Genomic DNA, 19,529 nt, shown 5'->3' with positions numbered 1-19,529 from the left:
AACACACAGCTGCTGCATTTTTCAAAACACAGGAGTTATCCAACTTTCTCAACACCACAAGAAGCCATGCATTTTAAAGCTTTCAATTCATTCCCGCAGGCCTCCAGTTTTCTTCCTGCTCACAACTAAATACAACTTTAAGTCACAATTTGAAGTACTAAAGCAAACTTATATAATGACTTCGTATCAAAACCAAAATATTCGAACTAGTGACCAGAGACTTATATAAGATGTTCTCTCAACACACTTGACAAGTTACCAATATCTACTTGTGTTGCTGTCTATTCCTGTTGAATAGCTTTTTATTTTTGTTTCATGCATAAACTTATTTTAGGCTAAAATCAAGCATTTACATTAGACACTCTTCACAGAAACTTAAAAAAAAAAAGATAGAAAGAGTCACAGAAGTCTTTTCTTCACTTCCAAGTAGTCAGCAAGTTTAAATCCTTCAGTACAAGAATTAAAATAAGTAAAATCTGGACCCTCCAAAAAGCTACATCCCCTGTACAGCATAAACACGAGAAAGACTGTGAAAGAGTCACACTGAGGGGGAAAAAAAGAGCTACAAGTATGAGAGAAAATGCAATTGCAGAAGTGGCAGGTGGATAGAAAAAAGAGAGTTCAGGTCTCAGCAAGGGAAGGAGTATGAGCAACTTTCATAACCAATCTGAGCCAGAATATCATACTACCAATGTTACATCATTATACAACCTAGGAACACTTGGTATAGACAAAGGCTTCAGTGTACATTGGGAACTACAGCTGTCTGCTCTTGTACTCAAGGTTACACGAAGAACAAGAGACTATTTCACTACAACCTCTTCACTCCTACTAGGCAAGAACAAAGACGCACAGACTGTATTCTGGTAGCAAGAAGATCACTGATAATAAGGATTCAGCTTTCTATGCTTGCCTGTATACACTATTAATAGATGTTACTTTGAAATTGTAATTACTATTTGTGGCCACGCTCAACCTTTGCAAAGTACGGATTACGAGAACCAAAGATTAACTGCTGTAAAACAGAGCACCTCAGAAACTTTCCTTCACCTCATGCAAATGCATCAAATTACCTGTGGTGACCACTTAAAGTCTATAAACAAAAAAGCAGAATCAAGTCTCCTATTTTCCAAACTTTTTAGTATAGCCACCTTATCAAATTAAAGGGGCAATTCCATGAAGTTCACTACTCTACTGAAGACTAATCCTCAAAAAATACTGAGCAATTTAACAGGTACATTTTATTGACTAGTAGGAGTAATCACATTTTGTTTACACGGGATTTCAAAGGGGTAGAGCATAGACAAAAGGAGTGTCATGAAAGTGTTGGAATTCCAGAAAGCTGCCACACAGAGCTACCAGCTTTCACTACACGATGGTGGGGTTTGGGGGGAAATGATCACTACTTGATGCTGGAGCACCTGGAAACTGCTGCAGCACCTGAAATAGTAAAAGCAAGCACTCTGTATAAAGCCTTCAAGAATTTTTCTCCTATTTATCATCTATTCCAGTTTGAGCCTAAAGTAGCAAAATACAACTCAAGGTAACAAGGATTATCATTGTTAGTACATTTAAGTGTGGACGTTTGGACTGCTTAACTGCTCAAGACAGTTGGACATTCTTAACTGCTCAAGATGAAAACTACAGTACCACTATATTTAAGCCGTTAATTATGACACTATCCAAACTTTGGAAAATTTAAAGAAACACCATTTTTTCTTTGATTTAGAAAACTTAACAGCCTCTTACATATTTCTTATTTCCCAGAAGCATTTGTAGACAACCCCAGTTAATCCCAGAAACTCTGACCCAGAGAAAGTAGCACAGAGATGTTTTCAGAAAGAGCACCACCAGCACCAACTATCAGAAACTCTAAGCTGACAAAGCTTCCCTTTCGGAGAGGTCAAGCTGAATATAAGAAAAAAAAAAAAAAAAAAGAGAAAATAAAACCCACCCATACCACAAAAGTCACTTCTTGTGTTCAAGAGAAGGATCAGCAAGTAACCTGGGAGCTGGACATGCTTGTTTACAGCAAGACACAACAGGGACCTTCAGTAAAGATAAGTAGTTACACATTAAAAGCACTCGGAGCACCACAGTAACTATGGTTCTGTACAAAACGAAGACAATTTGAGTGAATTATAGACCAAGAAAAGTGAACATGAGAAAACAGCACGACATATGTTTCAGAAGCTGTTTTTGTATTGGTATCTCTGGGAGAGTCATGGTGAGAGAAGTCCAAGCCATACCTGTGGAATGCAGAGAGGACACTTGCCAGCAACCCTGCTGGTCACGCTGTCCTACCCAAAGCACTGTACATCCATACACAAGCCAGAGGAGAGACCAAAGTGTTTTTTTCCCAAAATGTGAGGTTGTACTTAGTTTAGCCTACCCAGATCAGTTAAAATTTAAGGTTAGGGGCAGACAGGCTCAACAGGTCCATTTTTGGAACTTGGCTGTGTCTATGACAAAACTGCCACAGAAAATGTACATGCAGTTACACTTGTGATAGAGCATTTAACTAGTAATAACAGAGCATTCTTTTAGGTAGGGCTTGCTCTGGCGTCTCTGCTCAAGAGGAATAAAAATTCAGGAGTTACACCCATTAGAAAAATCAAACCATCTCAGTAATTGCTTGTCAGCAGACTGCAACGTCAATTCGTACAAACCACAGTTTCCATCCTGTGTAGCTGAACGAGCGCCAGGCTGCACTGGTTGCAGATACTGCATGAGGAGTCCTTTTCTTTCCCCTCAAATTTGTGCTATTTCATAGCTATACTGTGGCATTAAGGTGCCTAAGCCAAAGACTGCAGGAATCCACGTTACTCCTGGTATTTCTGCACACTCTATAAATTCAAAGTTTACTTGGAATCTGTCAGATTACAAAAATGCCTTGCTTTAAAAGGCTCTAGAAAAGATAAGAAAACTACTCTGAAACAGATAAGACAAGGTTCTGCTTTCTTTGGCATCATATACTGAAGCTGGCCATCTCAGAAATCAGAGGTTTTGTAAAATCAGAATCAGGCTATTTTAAAATTCTCTACTTCCTTTAGGATATCAAATCAAAGTTTAAGGAATGCAGAAGGAGGGCAACACCATAAACTGTCTTTGATCCTGTAATTTAAAAACCAGTTTGCCTTTACAAACTGATGAAAAATAATCTGTAAGAAGGATTCAAACACTTACAAGGTTACCCATATAATTACTGAAAGAATAGATATAGATTCAGTAATCGCTTCTTTTCAGCTCCAGTGAATAAGTAATCTTCTCAATACAGCAGAAGTTTCACTTATTTTAAGCATATCAAACCCAGAAGAGATAAAAGCTGCTTTAACACAAGCTCCCAAAATAGACAGCTTCTTGTTAGCAAAACACCTGTTGCTGAGAACTGACAGCAAGTACAAAACACATTATAATTTGTTTTTGTAAACAGCACTATGTAGAATTTTAATTAGCTTATAATGCTACAGTTCAGTACAGGCCTAATGCTAAGGGAGGTGCTGTTCTAATATCAGGGTTCCTAGCTGTTAATAAATAAAACCATCATCATCATTTATAGCTAGGGCATCTTGAATTCAACGTAACTTCCAAGAACACTGTGATTATCATACATGATGTGTTGCTCTATTTAAAATTATGCACTATGTCTAATTTAAGTGTTCAAAATTATACAATACTCTTTCTGTGGTTTGATGGGGAACTCAACCTAAAGCTAAAGCCTGACCGAACAAGGAGGCTATTTGAGGACAAGTTTTCAGCAGAAGAGGTATGATGTTCCCTGTGGCAAAGCTGCATTCCTCATCATCTGCAATGCACTTATATTTAGCCAAGGGACTCAAAGGTGCTACTTTGTTTTAACCCTAGTGCTATTGTAGGGGGTTTTGTTGTTGGCTTTTTTCCCTCTTTATTATCTCAGTCACTGCAGAAGCCAGGCTACATGATCCCAAACAAGTTACTGGATATCTAAATAATAAAACCTATCACCCTGCACAAAGTATAGGAAAATATTATACAGTTGATCAGCAGCCACCATGCTGGGTAACTGACATTCATCCATCACTGTACTATACTATCAAGTTTCACTACCAACTCGTCACACTATGAAGTTTTCAATCTTAAGTTTCCTCTCAATTGTCACCTTTCCCTGCCCGAAACACCACAATGGGTAAATTGTCCAAGCACAACCAAGGTACATCCATCCAATAGATGTTTATAGGCAACCAAGTCAAAGGTTTTGTGACACAGGGAACTGTAGGCTTTAAATACTTCTGCAAGTGTTTCTGGGCCAGGAACTGATTTCCCTTGAAGATCTAATTCTTAAACTTGGGTTGGTTCTTGTGCATGGTTTATGGCACACAGCTCCACAGCCGCGTGGCAGAAGAGTCAGGGTTAACAGCATGCTGCAGGAGAAAGGTGAAACTACCTGGACAGTGTTGGAGCTGAATTCTAAGGGATAGCCTCACTCATAGTATAAGCCAAAGAAAAATACAGGCATCACTAAGTGGTCAGAGTGAAAATCAGTATTTCTCTTGTGTCAGTCTAACCACCCAAGATAGTGTCGGACTAATAGATAAGGGGCTAAGGAATGATCAGAAATTTGCAATGTGATACCATCTTCTTTCTGAAGGCTTCCAAAAGTACACAACATGCTCAGGTGCAGAGGTCATTGCAATATTTAAGCTTAAAACTATTGGATGGAACTTGACTGAGGACAACTGGCATATTTTCCACTGCCAAAGAACGGAAAACAGGGGCTTTTTTATTTCTTTCCTAAACCCATACAGAACAGACTGCATGTATTTCAGTTTCTCAGCTGACAAGAAAGCCAGAGCTGACAGCTTTCGAGTAAGTCTGCATGGCAAACGCTGTCCTTAAAACACCAGGGCATCTTTTTTACCTACCAATAAATAGTCCAACTGTAAAACTGCCTTTCTGATAACCCAAGTTTGCTATTCATTCTGTTTTCGGACAAGATTCAGCTATGTGAACATGCACTTCTAGTACAATGTCTCCTCCATTTACTGTCCAGAACACTTAGATCAGCAAGTTAAGAGCACAATAGCCTAAAAATAGCATGGCTGGATGCCACAGTCTCCCCATTTATTACAATACTACCTTTGTACAGAGTTCTTTCTACAATTCTACACAGAAAAATATAGCCATAAATGGTTTTAAGGGAGGGACTTGTACCCAAGAGGGCAAAGCTGTTAAGTAGTACCATGGAATTCCCCCTTTTTCCTCAAGCCACGAAACAGAAATTTGCATTTCTAGAAGCATTTTGAACAATAACTCAAAATATACTTGACTTCTCTTTTTACCCTCTTGCACTAGTGACTGCATTCTGCCAGAGAACAGATCAACACATAACAAGAGTAACATCACTTTCTAGAGAAAGGAAAATTTATGATCCTAAGGAGAAGTAGACAAACAGAAAAAGCAAGCCAGATCTCTCTTCAGTTCTTTTCTTTGGCATATTAAAGCCTGTTTCACACTTCAGAATGGATGAAGAGGGAATAACATCCTATCACATGATACTGAACCTCAGCTGTCAGCAAGGTGTGGCTTTCTATCATGATGTTCATTCCCTTCCATTCACAAACACCAGCCAGCAGGAAACAATGGGAAAAGAGCACAATATATTCCTTTCTAACTATGGTATAAGGTCAGAAACAAGAGGGAGATCAACAAGACCAGTGCCCTCATCAACTTAGCCTAAACATGCATTCACAGGGACCACAACTTCAGCTGCTACACTACCCTAAGCTAATTCCACAAGTACCACATCCTTGTTTTGTCTTGAAAACAAAAAGCCCTAACACTGCCTCCATGAAATCTTACCCATCTTACAAATATTCTTCTACAGTAGCATGGGACTTGTCTTCACAAAAAGAATCTCTCTCTTACATTAAAAATCACTACTTTTAACACATAACGTTGGATTTCAAGAGAAGACTGCCATTTGAATAAACAACTTGATGCTGCTTAAGTAAACCCAGCAACACTGCAATGTGCATTTGACACTGTCCATGCCACCTTGTGTAAGTTCACTAGATAGACCTTATCAGGCCAAACAAAGCAGTCTCAATAAATTCTTCATCTCAGCCCTTGACAGCCTGAGAAATTAAGGTGTCAGAGCTGTGGCAAGGACAGAAGTATTCCTCAGAGCAGACTGATACTTCAAGGATTCTTACTCTGCAGTAGGAGATCTGAGGTAAAAGACAAAATGACAAGTAGGAAGCAGGCAGTCAGTACTTTACTTATATCCAGAATGACCAGGTACAGACTTTAGACCATGGGTCACAGTCACATTGTGACTCTGCAGAATACCAAGCTAATTCTTGCAGCAAGAGACACCATAGGTAACATTCAAATGTTCAATAGATATCAAGCTAGAAAGCAGCAAATGCAGGAAGGCAAAACAATCAACCAAGTGATCACAGTGTGAAATTAGATGTTTTTGTTATTGTTTTTAAAAATATAGTTTACAGATAGACTACTACTTCACTGCTTTGCACAGGACCTAAATCTCAATCCAGGCTCTGTGTCAAGTTTGACTTACCAGGAAGACAAAAACACCCCACACAGCTGCCAGGCCAGTCCACAACAAATCCCATTCTCCTTGATCTCCACACCAGTCTCAGCCCCTGCATGGTTTGTCACACTCAGCTGACAATTTAATTGTTATGCAACTAATACACTTACCTTGACCTATTGTTACTAATGCTGCCCTCCTCTTCTCCCACAATATTTTAAACAAACCTGATGAAAATACATTGATATTCAAAACAATTCTATTGAGCAATTCTTAAGTCTCTTCCCTTAAGATTGGTTTGGGGAAGTCCTTCCATATTGCCGCCTTTTTTTTTTTTCCCCCATTTTTTAATCAAATGTTTTTGATGTCATGAAACTCTAAAGTATTTACTTTTCTAGTTACTTCTCACCAGGACAATTAACATTTGTTTGATAACTAATTCCTATAAAATCACTTATTATTATTAGTCCAATTATATTGGACTTAACACCAATACTCAACAGGACATGATACAAGCATGATATCTGGACATCATAATCACAAGATCATACAAAGTATGGTGAAGTTCAATTGGAAAAATCTTCTGTATATGAAATAAAAGCTACCTTGTAAGCTTCCTAGGTGATTCTGAAGGAACTTTGGAAGGACAATCTTCCAGCATTTCAGGTTAACACTCAAAACACAAAAACTTCTTTTGCCCCTACCTTAACAATGGTGCAGATTCCAGTGCAAGGTCATTCTGTTGCACAGAAGACATTCTGCTACCTGGTAACATTACATTGCAGTGAGGCTTTTGTTCTGATTTATGAATTTAGAAAGCCATCTTAAATTCATAGTAGAGAATTTAATCCTTCTTTGCAGTCTCTGTCATCCCAACCTCAAAAACAGTATGATTAACTACTCACTAAGTGCTTTCTTCTGATGATCTAACTCAAAGATGGCCTTTTGCATGAAAAGATATGAGTATGTCTAACTTAAGTACAGAAATTGTGCATTTTTGCCTGCAAAGCTGGTGGTTCTCTCTTGCCTCTCGTCTCCAAATAGAATTTAAAATCTCAAGTGGAAAATATCTCCCTTCCCCATACAATATTCTGCTTTCATCAGCTCAATTACATTCAATGACACACATGAAAACTCTAGCCTCCTGCCTTGTTCAAGCTAATGGGAAAATCTTCAGCACTTGTTTCAAAAATATAACTAAACCAAACACATCCAAGTGGAAAACACTTCAAAAAGCTGAAAGCACCTCAAAACTACTGCAATTAAGCTCTTCCTGCAATTTGATTATTGTTTGTATTTGCTTCCCTAATCCTTCACATAGGTAAAAATGCATTAGCACCACAGATTCACAGGACACACCAGGGCAGAGTTGTCTTAAATCCTCAGCTACTTAAACTGTTCAGGTGGTTGCTGGGGCCTGCCAAGCCAGCCACACTGCTCAGCTTTTAGTTCTCCTGATCCAGGATTCTGCGTTTCAGACTGACAAATACCATCTCCTGAAGGCTAGAGTCCTATGATTCAAATACATCCTGACAGGGCAGAGTGGCTAAATAGGGGTGGTCTTCAGCATGGAGACAGTTTCAGCTTCTGCAAGATTACTGAGGCACTAAGTTAAAGGAAGAGCTGTGTGTTTAATAAAGCTGCTGCTTAACAAGGAGTTATTTTTAGGAAATATTCAAACATGACTGTTCATTTGTCTAAGTAATACTCAAAAGATTGTCTTCTAAATGGAGCAGAAGATGTATCAAGTTCAGATTTAACTCTGTTTCTCTCAATGGATAATAGCCAAAAAAGTTACTTTTCAAAAGAAGAAAACCTAAGTTTCTGTCAACAAATGGAGATCAAGCAAGAAAACATAACTTGATTGAGGAGAAACAATTTTTGCACTGTCAAAGCATTGTTTTTGCTAATCTCTATTTAGCTCAAAAGCCCTATAAACACAGTTGGAAGAAGGGATCTGTTAAAAATACATCACCCCACCCCTTCAATTAAGGGCTGAGAAGCTTATGACACATCTGAGACATCCAACAAGAACAGAAAAGAAGGACTTAATGTTCCTGATAATTCTAAAGGTAACAAAAAGGCAGGCTTACAAATCCTAAACTTTTCATGCTTCTGTTAAGTGGATTTTAAAGCAAGAAGAGATCCAAGCTATTTGTATTCCTTTGTAGGTCATGTGTAATTAACTGCTTATTTTCACAAAACCTTATTACAGTGTAAACATCACCGGCCAGATCATCTGCCCCACCCAGACTGAGCTCCACACCACAGGAGGCCAACTATCTCCAGGAGAAGCCCTTGTAGCTGCAGGAGAGGGCTGTCCTTCCAGCACCAACCTTCCTTGCAACACAGCACAGCAGTGAGGATCAACAGCTCAACCCTTCCTAGAAACAGCAAGTGGGCTGCTCACACCCCAACTCCACAACCATGGGCAGATGTCCCTTCTTGGATACAGCTGGAACTCTCCAAGACGACATTGTTCTTCTCCCCAATTCTCTTCTGCCTTCTCTTCTGCAATTAGCAGAGATGGTTGCTAAACCACTTGGGAAATAGGGGGAGGAAGAAGAGGGGAAAAGAGGCAGTTGGGTTGGCTCGAGCCACTAATTTAAAACAATTTAAAACAGCAGAGTTGCCTTTGCCTCCAGTGCTCACACCACCTGCCCTGCTGTGTGTAGGGATCTGAAGCACGGTGTTGATGGGTGCCTGCCCTCCCAGAGGCTGTGGGCACATGGTACAGAGCATCCCACGGGATGCGTGCAGCCTTCACTAAGCAGTATTAAACACAACCAGAACACAGGGTTACCATCCCAGCACGTGGTGGGCCACCCATTTCATGACACTGGGAAGAGCCACCACAACAGAGCCCGGATCCCCTTTGTCTCATATAGAGGGGAGATAAAATTTAGTCCTGCATTTTGTACACAGTTTTATCATCACTTTCAGAGTCTCTTATTCACATCACAGATGTATATTCCATCCTGGCACAAAAAGCAGACACACAAATCCCACTGCACACAACACATTCGCAGTGCTTAAGGTCTACAGATGGAGCATGTGCAGAAGGTATTATGAACAAGAAGTGCTGGAACAACCAATCCTTGTGCAGGGACAACACGGGTCCTGCCAGCCACGGCTTTGAATGCAGGCAAGAAACATTTGCTGTAGCCTGAATACAGAAGTTGTACAGCTGTGCCAGCAAAGTGTTATGTTTATCCTTTAGGGCAGATTTGCTTTCTACAAACAGTCTGCATTAGAACTGCACACATGTGGTTAGAGAGTTAAGCACTTCACTTCTGTGCTGAATCAATCAGGAAAGTTGGTTGCAGATAATACATCTTTCCTAACAAACTTTAGGGGGAAGATGGGACTTGAGAATAATAGATGCTCAATCATCAAGCAACATGAACCACGTTGCCTCATAGATTCAGCTTTTTTCCTGCTCTATGCAAAACCAACTTTTGGCTAAACGTAGTATTTGATAGCAGACAAATACTTAAGTTTGCTTCCTCGTGTGTAAAGAAGTCTAATACACATACTCATAAATTTATAGAAATAACAGCAGATTGTACTATTCCTCTTGCATTCACCTCTGACATCTGACCTATCCACTCAGTCTACACCTAACATCACATGTAAGTTAAGAAATTAATAAAAATCCAAGTATTTGAACACATATATCCCAGTCTTAAACATCTCCTCCAACACATAAGACCTGGCCCACCTCTCAGCTAGAAATCCCTAGAAATCCATTGCTCATCCTAAAGTAGTATTTCAATGGTTTAGGTATAACACAGAACATTAAAAAAAGCCTGCTACAAACATATGAGAACAGAAAAGAATGAATTAGTAATTTAGACCTATGAACTACTGGAGCATGGCAAGATGCCAGCATGTCGAGACACAGACACATACAGAAGTAATCATTACCCAGCATTTTGGAAGAAAATCAAATGGCTCAATAGAAAATTGAAAGAATGAGGTATACTTTAATAATCACACTTGTTTACATTCAGTAAATGTCTAAGCAATCGCTTTCCATTGTCACTTGAAAAATTGTTCCTCAATTTTCAAATCTATTCTTCTGTCATCTTGACTAATCATAAAAAAGCCAAACTCCTTAGACTCAACAAGTATTAGGGAGTATTTCTTTCCAGTTCTCAGGAACAAGTCTATATAGACACAAGAGTTTTTATAAAATACAGGAAATATTTAGGCAATGAAGAAAATACATTCACCATACTGAAAGCATTGTTCTGAATGTGGCCTCACATAAAATACTTGCCAAAGATACAGAATGGATGACAACTAAAAGCCTTTATTCTCATTAGAAACCCCCTGCTTCCTGACTCGACACTTCCTGCTCTCCTCCCTCTCACCCTATCCCATGCCACCCACGACAAATTCTACTTTTCCTGTTCCTGAACATGTTTCAGATGCAGAAAGTGTCACTAAAAATACCACATATGATAAATCTGGTACAGAAACTGAAGATCTTCCCTCTGAGAAAAAAACCTGCTATCTTCACGCAATACAGGATTGAAGAGATACTGACCAATAAAAAAAAAAAAACCTCCCCCCATTTATTTTTTTTTTTTGTTGTTGTTGGTAGTAACCACAACACAGGGCACTAACACATAATTTTCCTGCCTGTGTTTACAGTCAGAGCTCTCACAAACCCAGATAACTCTGGTTACTGATCTAAAAAGAGGAGAAAAATTGCGGTGTTTTACATAATTTTTACATATCTTTGTTCTAAATGCTAAAGACCTTTGAGAGATACATCTCAACAAGAACAAATACACAGACAACAGCCCAGCAGTCTTCAGTGATACAACAAAAGACAATTTAAGACAAATGACTTAGAGCAAATGCTATCACTGAATAATCCCATCGCAGCTGTCATAATTAGTTAGCCCAAATCTCATCAGAATCAGAGAAGTTAGAGTTAAAATCGAGCTCCCTTCCTGTAACATTGTGTAACTCCAAAGCAGCAGCATTATCCACGCTATTTTAGAATTAACATTTCTCGATCAGATACGGTGGAACGACTCAATCCCTCCACGCAAAACACCCCCGGTGCAAGCCAACAGATGACAAAAGAAACTCGGTCAAGTTTGAGCCTCTCAACACCTTATTTCCTGTCTAAAGAGCCCTTTTGTTCTGCTTCCCTGCATAAATGTTAATATTCTGCCATCATTAGAAAGCGAAACGATGGGAAAAAAAGCCCCACGCACATGAACTTCACCGCCCCGGAGGGCGAAATAACGCCACACGACGCGATTAGAACCGGAAAATTCCTACCAACAAAATCTCCACAATTTTCTGTTTGCTTCACCCCAGATTAACTTCACTCGGAGCCGTGCTCCGGCGCAACCGAGCCTGGAGGCGGAGCCCCGCCCTCCCCGGCTCCTATTGGTCGAGGCGGACGGAGCCCCGCCCCTCCTGCCAGGCTCCGCGCTCCCATTGGCGGAGCCGCATATCCATTATTGAGAGAACTTTTCCTCGCTAGCAGGTTAGGCTGGGCAGGTTCGAGCACCCTGGGCGAGCTGGTTCTTAAAGGGACAGCACCCCGCTCCCGGCGCTGACAAAACCACCACCTTCGGCGGCACGGCGCCCCGAGCCAGCTCCAGAGAGTGCCCCTGCGAGCGGCTGCGGCCGCACAGCCCCCCCCCGGCTGCCCCGCAGAGCCTGCCGCCCGCACCCGTCCCTGCGGGGCTCCCCCTGCCCCGCACGCTGCTCCCGGGCCGGGCCGAGCAGAGGGGAGGAGGAGAGCCCGGGTTGGGCTGGCAGGGATGGATGATGCTGCTGCCGCGCTGGTAAAGCTGCGGCTTGCTCTGCTCACGGGACAAAATTAAGCGTGGGGTTTGAGCTCCTCCACTCTTTAAAGAGTGCCTGGAGTTAGCCTGGAGAGCACGGGGCATAAATTAGCAACCCCGGCTAAAAATACCTGGGGTTGCCAGGTCCCCAGAGTCCTCTGCCCGTGTCAAGCATGAGTCAGCAGCACAGGAGCTCCGCAGGAAGTGAGTGGCTCCATCTCACAAGGTACCATGGCTTCTGCCAGAAACTTTTCGTGCTTATTCAGCCTTCACTTGACTGAACACATTTACAAGATCCTGTTCAGGTTCTGGCCCTCGACTGCCTTTCTCACAGCACAGCTTCCTCTTAACGCTAGACAAAACCTGTCCTTTAGGTTAAAAGTGTTTCTTTTCTCTCAGCGTGATGTGGTTCCCTGCCCATCTATCAAGGGAAAAGCCTGGAACATGGGAGAAGTGTAAAAACAAAACGAGGCTCAGGAAGTATTTCACAAGCCCAGCGATGACACCTCGTTTGAGAAAAGCCTTGCCCCATTCCAACCCAGCTACATGGGGAAGAACCAGAACACAGACAGTGCTCCCTCCTGCACCCACGAAGTATCATCATAGTTACACAAGACTTAGCAAGGTTGACTTATATAAAACATTTTCATGTGTTTAGTGTAAAACAGCTAAAAATATTAAGCTAGAGGAAGATACAGCACTTGTCAGCGTAAGCATATTTTGGCTGGTTTTGTACCGTGCACGGGCAGAGAGGAAAAAACTCCTTGTTTCTAGTTCTTCCCACCTTTTCTCCAGCCATCGTGAGATCAGCCTTACTGCACCTAACACCTCTACCAAATGGGTATCTGGGTTAACCTTGCTAAAGCAGATTCATCAAGTCCAAGACAATTTAGCAGACTGCTTTACTGCAGATATCACCCAATGTCAGGAAAATATTTACAGCTAAGTATTCCCTTGAGCTGTGACACATGGACCTAAAAGAGCATAAAACACACCTTTAGCAAGGACATTTAATTCCTCTAAAAGTTAAGTAACAGTTAAGTAACACATTTTATGTTACCTTCTATTTTAGAGCAACCTATCACACAACAAATCCATTTAGGATTGAGAAGCAGCAATTTGTACAATTTTAAGTATGAAACATTTCAAGAACAGAAATAACAAGATTTAAGCAATTTCCCCTACAGAACCTAAACAGAAGCTTAAAAGAACCAAACCTTAACCCTTGCACCTGAATTCAGTGCCCTGCAAGAGTCAGGACTGCTAGAAGTTAATCGAGGACAACTCCGAACCCATACTTAAATGATACTTTTTTGACCAAACACTATCTAAGCAAAACCAAGAACATAGTTCACACAAATAAAACATACCAGTAAAGTATCCTCTAAGTATCTCAGTATGGAGTCTTGGAAAGCTTCAATTTAGAGCACATAAATTTTAGGCCCAGAAAAACAAGTCACAAGTAGAAGTCACAAGTCTTATCAGCCAAACTGCCCAGTGCTAGAAGATGGAAGATGACGTAACAACCCCAAAGTCAGTGTTATTTTTCAGGTGCTTTCAAAAGGGGAGGAAAAAAACCCAAACACATTACTCCAAAACTCACCAGCTCTATAGGCTACCACAGAAGTCTAGCCACCTCACAACTGCAATGGTGATAAAAGCTAATTTTTATCCTCAAACAAGGCACACTTCAGCCTAGGCTTCTGTTAGAAAGGCAACCAGCAGCTCCTTATCACCACAAGGAAGAAGTTTCATCCCTTTTTCTTACCACCTTTCCCCTCCCAGTCACACAGTCTGGCCCAGTCCCTTAGCCCAGCTCTGGTGCTCATCAGACTCTTCCACCTGCCTCCGAGTCACTGATCTGGCAGAAGTTTGGCAAGCTCCTGATAAGCAAGAGCATGGCTTACCCAAAGGGCAATGGCAAAGCAGATGCTCCTCCATTCAGCACTGTGACCTGGATTTGCTTACCTCATCTCACTAAACAAAAACAACCACAACATGAAAACCAACAACAAAAGAATCATAGAATGTCAGGTTGGAAGGGAGCTCAAGGATCATCTGGTCCAACCCTTCTAATATTGCTGTTTATGTGAGATGTCTCAGCACCCTGTTGGGCTGAGAATTAAAACTTTTTAAAGCAGGGGAATCCAACAGTTCCCCTGAGAGACCATTCCAATGTCTGACTGTCCTCAGAGTGAAAAATTTTCCTTGTGTTCAATTGGAACACCACCACCGAAAAAGAAAGGAAGGGAAAAAAAAAAAAAAAAAAAAGAAAAAAAAAAAAAAAAAAAAAAAAAATGCCCCAAGAATTTGCTATCCTTACAGAAGTAAAAGATACCCCCAAAAAAACATCTGTGAAGTGGGGTATTGAAACTAGTTCACAGTTGACCCTAACTCACTGGCCTAGAAGTTACAGGTAATCACACCTGTATCTAGATGTTGGGAATCTGGACATAAAAAAAACTGGCTATGTATTTTATTATCCCATGCTGCAGGAAACAGAAAATTAAACATTAAAAAGCCTAACTTACAAGCTCAGTTTTTGCCCATATGCCACCTATTTTCCCTGTAAACAAATGTTTAGGAGAAAACAGAGGCAACGTTTATGCCAGGTCTACCAGTTACGCCTTTTCTACTCTTACAATAACTGCAGCAATGTAGGAGAAACGAAAGAGCAGATTGCTGTGCAAGTACATTAAACAGTGAAGCTTTGACAGAAGTGTAAAAAACATTCAGCTTGCTGCCACTGAACTTTGCACTGAGGACAGTAACAAGAGAAAGCACCTGACTCTCATTTGACTATTGTAATCATGGAACAGCTAAAGGGCCATTTGTTCTGTAATCTTACACAAACTGAAGACACCAAGTTTGGAGAACTTGACAGCTCAAGAGGTCAAGAACAGAGCCTTTCATCTTTAAGTCACCAGTTCAAACAGTGACCAGAATAGTAGCGATCTAAAGCTACATGTGATGGCTGTTTGGGAATTAGACGAAGAGATGGTTACTTGCTAATCACAAGAGCTTTCTTCACAGTTTTGCACCTTTTTTTCACAGTCTTGAACACATTATACCTCACGTTAATAAGCAGCAAAGCAACTGGACTGCTGCGCACACATACTGAACCTGCAAGTAATACTTAGCTTCCTGCAATCCTGTTTTATAAACAACAGTTCTCATAACCTTTATGTAGAATATATTCTTGCAAATGTATCAATTTTAGAAGCACATTAGTACAGGAAATTCAGAACTTTGGCATTTGAGAAATTAATTTTGAGACATTAGTAATCATTTTTTACCAAACCTAAACAACAAATTTCACAAGGATTATATCTACATAACGACAGTGTGAAATTAATTGCCTAAGTGATGATGAAAAACATTCCTTCTCTATTCTTATACATTCTTCAATATATTTGCATGCAGTCTCTAGAAACTTAGTTAGCACTTGCTCCTTTCTAACCTGACTTCAGTTGTAGAAGTTTGCAAAAGTACCTGGAATTTCCAGGCAAGATGAAAACAAGTTCAGAGTGTATGTTGACTGAAGGTTCTGGAGTGCAAGTTTGTGCTATGAACACCACTATCAAAAACAATCTTCTGTCCAACCCCAGCAATACCTCATCACTTAGCTCTTAGTAGTGTATTACTTCTGAAGAATGAAGTCACTGATGCAAAGCCAAGGTCCTAGAAACTTCAGTGTCCTTAGGATAACTAAGGAAGCCCTGGCATACAAAGAATTCAACTTGCTATTCCAGGAGTCTAGAGAGAACAACATACCAGACTGATGAGATTTCAGTAATCTTGAAGAACTTTGAGATTTCTCTTGCTGCTTTCAATCCAAGATGTACTGTTGCACTGCAATAGTCAAATCTGGAAACAACAAAAAGGTGCATTTGGTCAACACTGGATCTTCATTAGAGAGGACTTGTTAGTTGTCTGGAAAGCTATACAGATGCACCAGAAAAATACATTCCTCTAGAAGTCTTAGCAGCCATCTCAAACCATCCAAAGCTTAGATACTCTGAGAACATTTGAAAAGCTCATCCACACATTACATTCAGGGAATGTAATCACATACAGGGAATAAGCCATTAAAAGAATAGTCTTTTCCTCCCCATCCCATTGTCTCCTGGCTATAAAGCTGCACATCTATAACAGGTCTCAATCATTAGCAGCAGCTGAAATGTTGGTTTGGGGGTTGGGTTTCTTTGTTTGCTTGGCATTTTTTTGTTTTTTGTTTCTTGTGTGCTTTGTTTCTTGTTTTGTTTTTTTAAATCAGGACATGGAATTGTATTATCACTGTATCACGAAGGACTCCAGTGATAGAAGGCTACATCACTTGCTTCACTCAAAGTCCTTGAAAAAGGATCTAGACATTTAAACAGATCTTTTCTTGGTATCAGATAGCTCGGGGTGAAAAAAAAAAAAAAGAAGTGAACTATTTTCAATTTAATTCAGCATGTTCTTAGTAGCTTGAAAATCATCTTGAATGTAAGTCACAGCCCATTCAGTGTTTAAGTAAAAAATAAAAAATAGCTGCATAGCTATTAGCTGCCAAGAAAATGGAGTCAGAAGTTTGTACACTTACAATTCTCTCAGAAATCACTGATTAATATAGCTATTACAAAAGAACACACTTCCACAGAAACAGGGATTACCTTTTCTGTAACCATAGCAACTTTTCAGTAGTTTGTGTTAATGCTACTCTCCTTCTGACAACTTGCCACTATCTCTTTCAAGCTATTTGTATAAGGTTTTGAATGTGCCATCTGAGACCATAAAGGAACAAGAAGTTGATATATATAATTACATTCATACATCACAACCTTGGAAGTGTATTATGTAACATAAAAAGTTATTCATTTTTGCCATAAATTCGTGATTAGTTGAGAAGTAAATTTATTTTAATGTTATTATTTTTATATGATTCACGGTTTTGTAAGACAAAAAATATTTTAAGAGGTATCCTGTGAAATACATGCAGGATATAGTTTCCTCACTGTTGAAGAATTTCCTCTCCTATATCTGGAAAGTAAAAAACCTAAGGAATTATGCCACTGATATGTCATTGACACTGGTATTCAGTGTCATAATGAACAAAAATCCTCTCCAAACACTTATTTTGGCCTGAGCCAAAACATCAGAACAACAGCCAATCCCCTTGTTCTAGGTTAGGTGTTAATTAATATATGGAACAGGTGCAGGTACCTCAGCACCAGATAAACAAACCAGGCAGAATTCAAAGAGCAAAGTTATAAAAGTATAAATGAGACACAGGAAAGAGACTAAGGAAGGAATTGACATATTTGCATCCACAGTTGTTGAGTTACCATCATCAACAACTCAGAAAGGATTTGCACTCAGTGAAAGAAACTATTTCAGATTACATCAAACAAAAAAATCATTTGCTTGGAAGCAGGAAGAGGAAAATATTTTTTTTCCCCCTAAAGTTCATAGGGCAGCTTACCAAGCTGCACCCTCCTCCCTTCAGTGTACCCAGTTTGGCACACTTAACACGGGACCATAGACCCTTAGGAGACTCCAGGAAACTCAGCATGCTCCTTACTCTTTGTAGCTCTTATGCAATGACATCTTTACAGGGTAAGCCTGGACAAACAACCAGGGAATGGACTTCAGAACCCAACAGTGCACTTTTAAGTCTGTCCATGCAGGGGAAGAAGTAACTACCAACAGTTTTGCCAATGCCCCCACATTACAGCAGCACATTTGGTGGAAGCTCCTGTACTGTGTTGCTGTCGTTGTAACTAGGCAGTAATATAATTCGTGCTTTTTATTTCTTAAGATTCCCTGTCCTACCATCCTGTGGAAACAAGAGGGGATGTCTGCACCCCTTATCTATCACTCCAGACTTTTCAGCAGAGCCTAGGAGGAGAAAAGTTTCTTTAAATTTCACAGGATTCCTCGCTCAACACACAAGCGAGCTCAACACAACTTCTTTTCGTGCAAGAAAACGCAAAAGAGAGACAAACTACGTAGGCTTCAACCCTTGGTTTATTCGGGAGGCTGCCACAACACAAATGGAAAACTTGTGTCCCCAAACAAACCCGAACCGCTGCACCGAAACTTCTCCGAGGAGCACAGCGCCTGCAGCAGCCCCCGCCAGCCCCGGCCCGGGGGCAGGCCCGGCTCAGAGCCTCCGGGGAAGCCATTCCATGAGTTCAAGTCCAAAACCCCCCCCCCAGCAGCTGGGAGACCCGGCGGCAGGGAAGGCCGACCCCGCCGGATCTCCCCGAGGCCTCTCCCGGCCGAACTAAAATAACTACGGGGCCAAGGAGGGAGGGGAGCGGCGGTGGGGCCGGGCGCTCGCCCGGCGCAGAACTGGCTGCGGGCCGGCGGGGCCGCCTCTCCCCTTCCACCCAAGGACACGAGTACAAACACCTCTGCCCTGGGATGGCTCCTGCGCACGCAGCGAGGAGCTGCCCACCGGGGGGGAGGGAGGGGTGAGGGGAGGAGGAGGAGGAAGAAACGACCAAAAAAGGGAGAAAAAAAGAACTCCCGCGGCCCTGGGCCCAGCCCGGCCCTATCGCCACCCCGCAGCCCCCGGCCCACCGGCTGTGGGGGCCGGGGAGACGGCGGGGGGAGAGGGGAGGAGCCCACCCCCTCAGCGCCCCCGCCGCTTCCCCAGCAAACGAGCGGGAGGCCACGGCCCCAACCTGCCCCGCCGCGGAGGGGGCCCACCGACCCCTGCTCGCTCGGTCGCTCGTTCCGCCCGGAGCCCCCCGGCCCGGCCCGGCACCCCTCACCTGCCCACGGGACCTCCGCCTCCCGTCGCGCCCGCTCGGCCCCTCCGCGCCCCGCTCGCTCCTCACCAAACTTTTTTTTCCCTTTCTCCGTGTTTCGTTGCCCTCATCGTGACGCGGGCGGGCGCCGATTGGAGGAGCAGGGGAAGGGAGGGGGCGGGGCTACGGCCCGCGACTAATTATTACAAGGAGACGGCGGCGACGTTAACCACACAATGCTATTTAAAGGGACCGCGGCCCGTCCCGCGCTTCACCCCCTGAGGAGTCACCCTCAGGAGGCGGATGGAGGGGGGGGGGGGGGGGGCGGTCGGCGGTCGGCGGTTTCCTTCTCCCCCTAAATACATTAATTTAGCTGTAAAAATCCTGTGTAGCTGCTCACAGGCGCCGCCGCCGCCGCCCCCTCTGCCCAGGCAGAAATCCGTG

The 19,529-nt window shown here is 42.0% G+C and overlaps 1 protein-coding gene across 5 annotated transcripts in view; it reads right to left on the bottom strand.

The window, feature by feature from the left end:
* Nucleotides 1-19,241, bottom strand: part of ZFAND6 (zinc finger AN1-type containing 6) — a 37,311-nt gene extending 18,070 nt beyond the window's left edge. Inside the window, exons 1-2 of one of the 5 annotated variants that reach the window (XM_071754352.1) lie at nucleotides 19,110-19,241; nucleotides 16,116-16,215 (exon numbers count right to left, since the gene is read on the bottom strand). The gene's annotated coding sequence lies outside the window, so the exon portion shown is untranslated. Of the gene's footprint in view, nucleotides 1-16,115; nucleotides 16,216-18,410; nucleotides 18,613-19,102 lie in introns of those variants that run through there. The other 4 variants (XM_071754350.1, XM_071754353.1, XM_071754354.1 and 1 more) reach the window with 4 other exon arrangements.
* Between the last annotated feature and the right edge of the window lie 288 nt (nucleotides 19,242-19,529).

The sequence above is a fragment of the Heliangelus exortis genome, chromosome 11 (assembly GCF_036169615.1).
Source record: "Heliangelus exortis chromosome 11, bHelExo1.hap1, whole genome shotgun sequence".
Taxonomy (NCBI): domain Eukaryota; kingdom Metazoa; phylum Chordata; class Aves; order Apodiformes; family Trochilidae; genus Heliangelus; species Heliangelus exortis.
The sequence above is the reverse complement of the archived record's forward strand: the minus strand, read 5'-3'. Positions and strand labels throughout refer to the sequence as shown.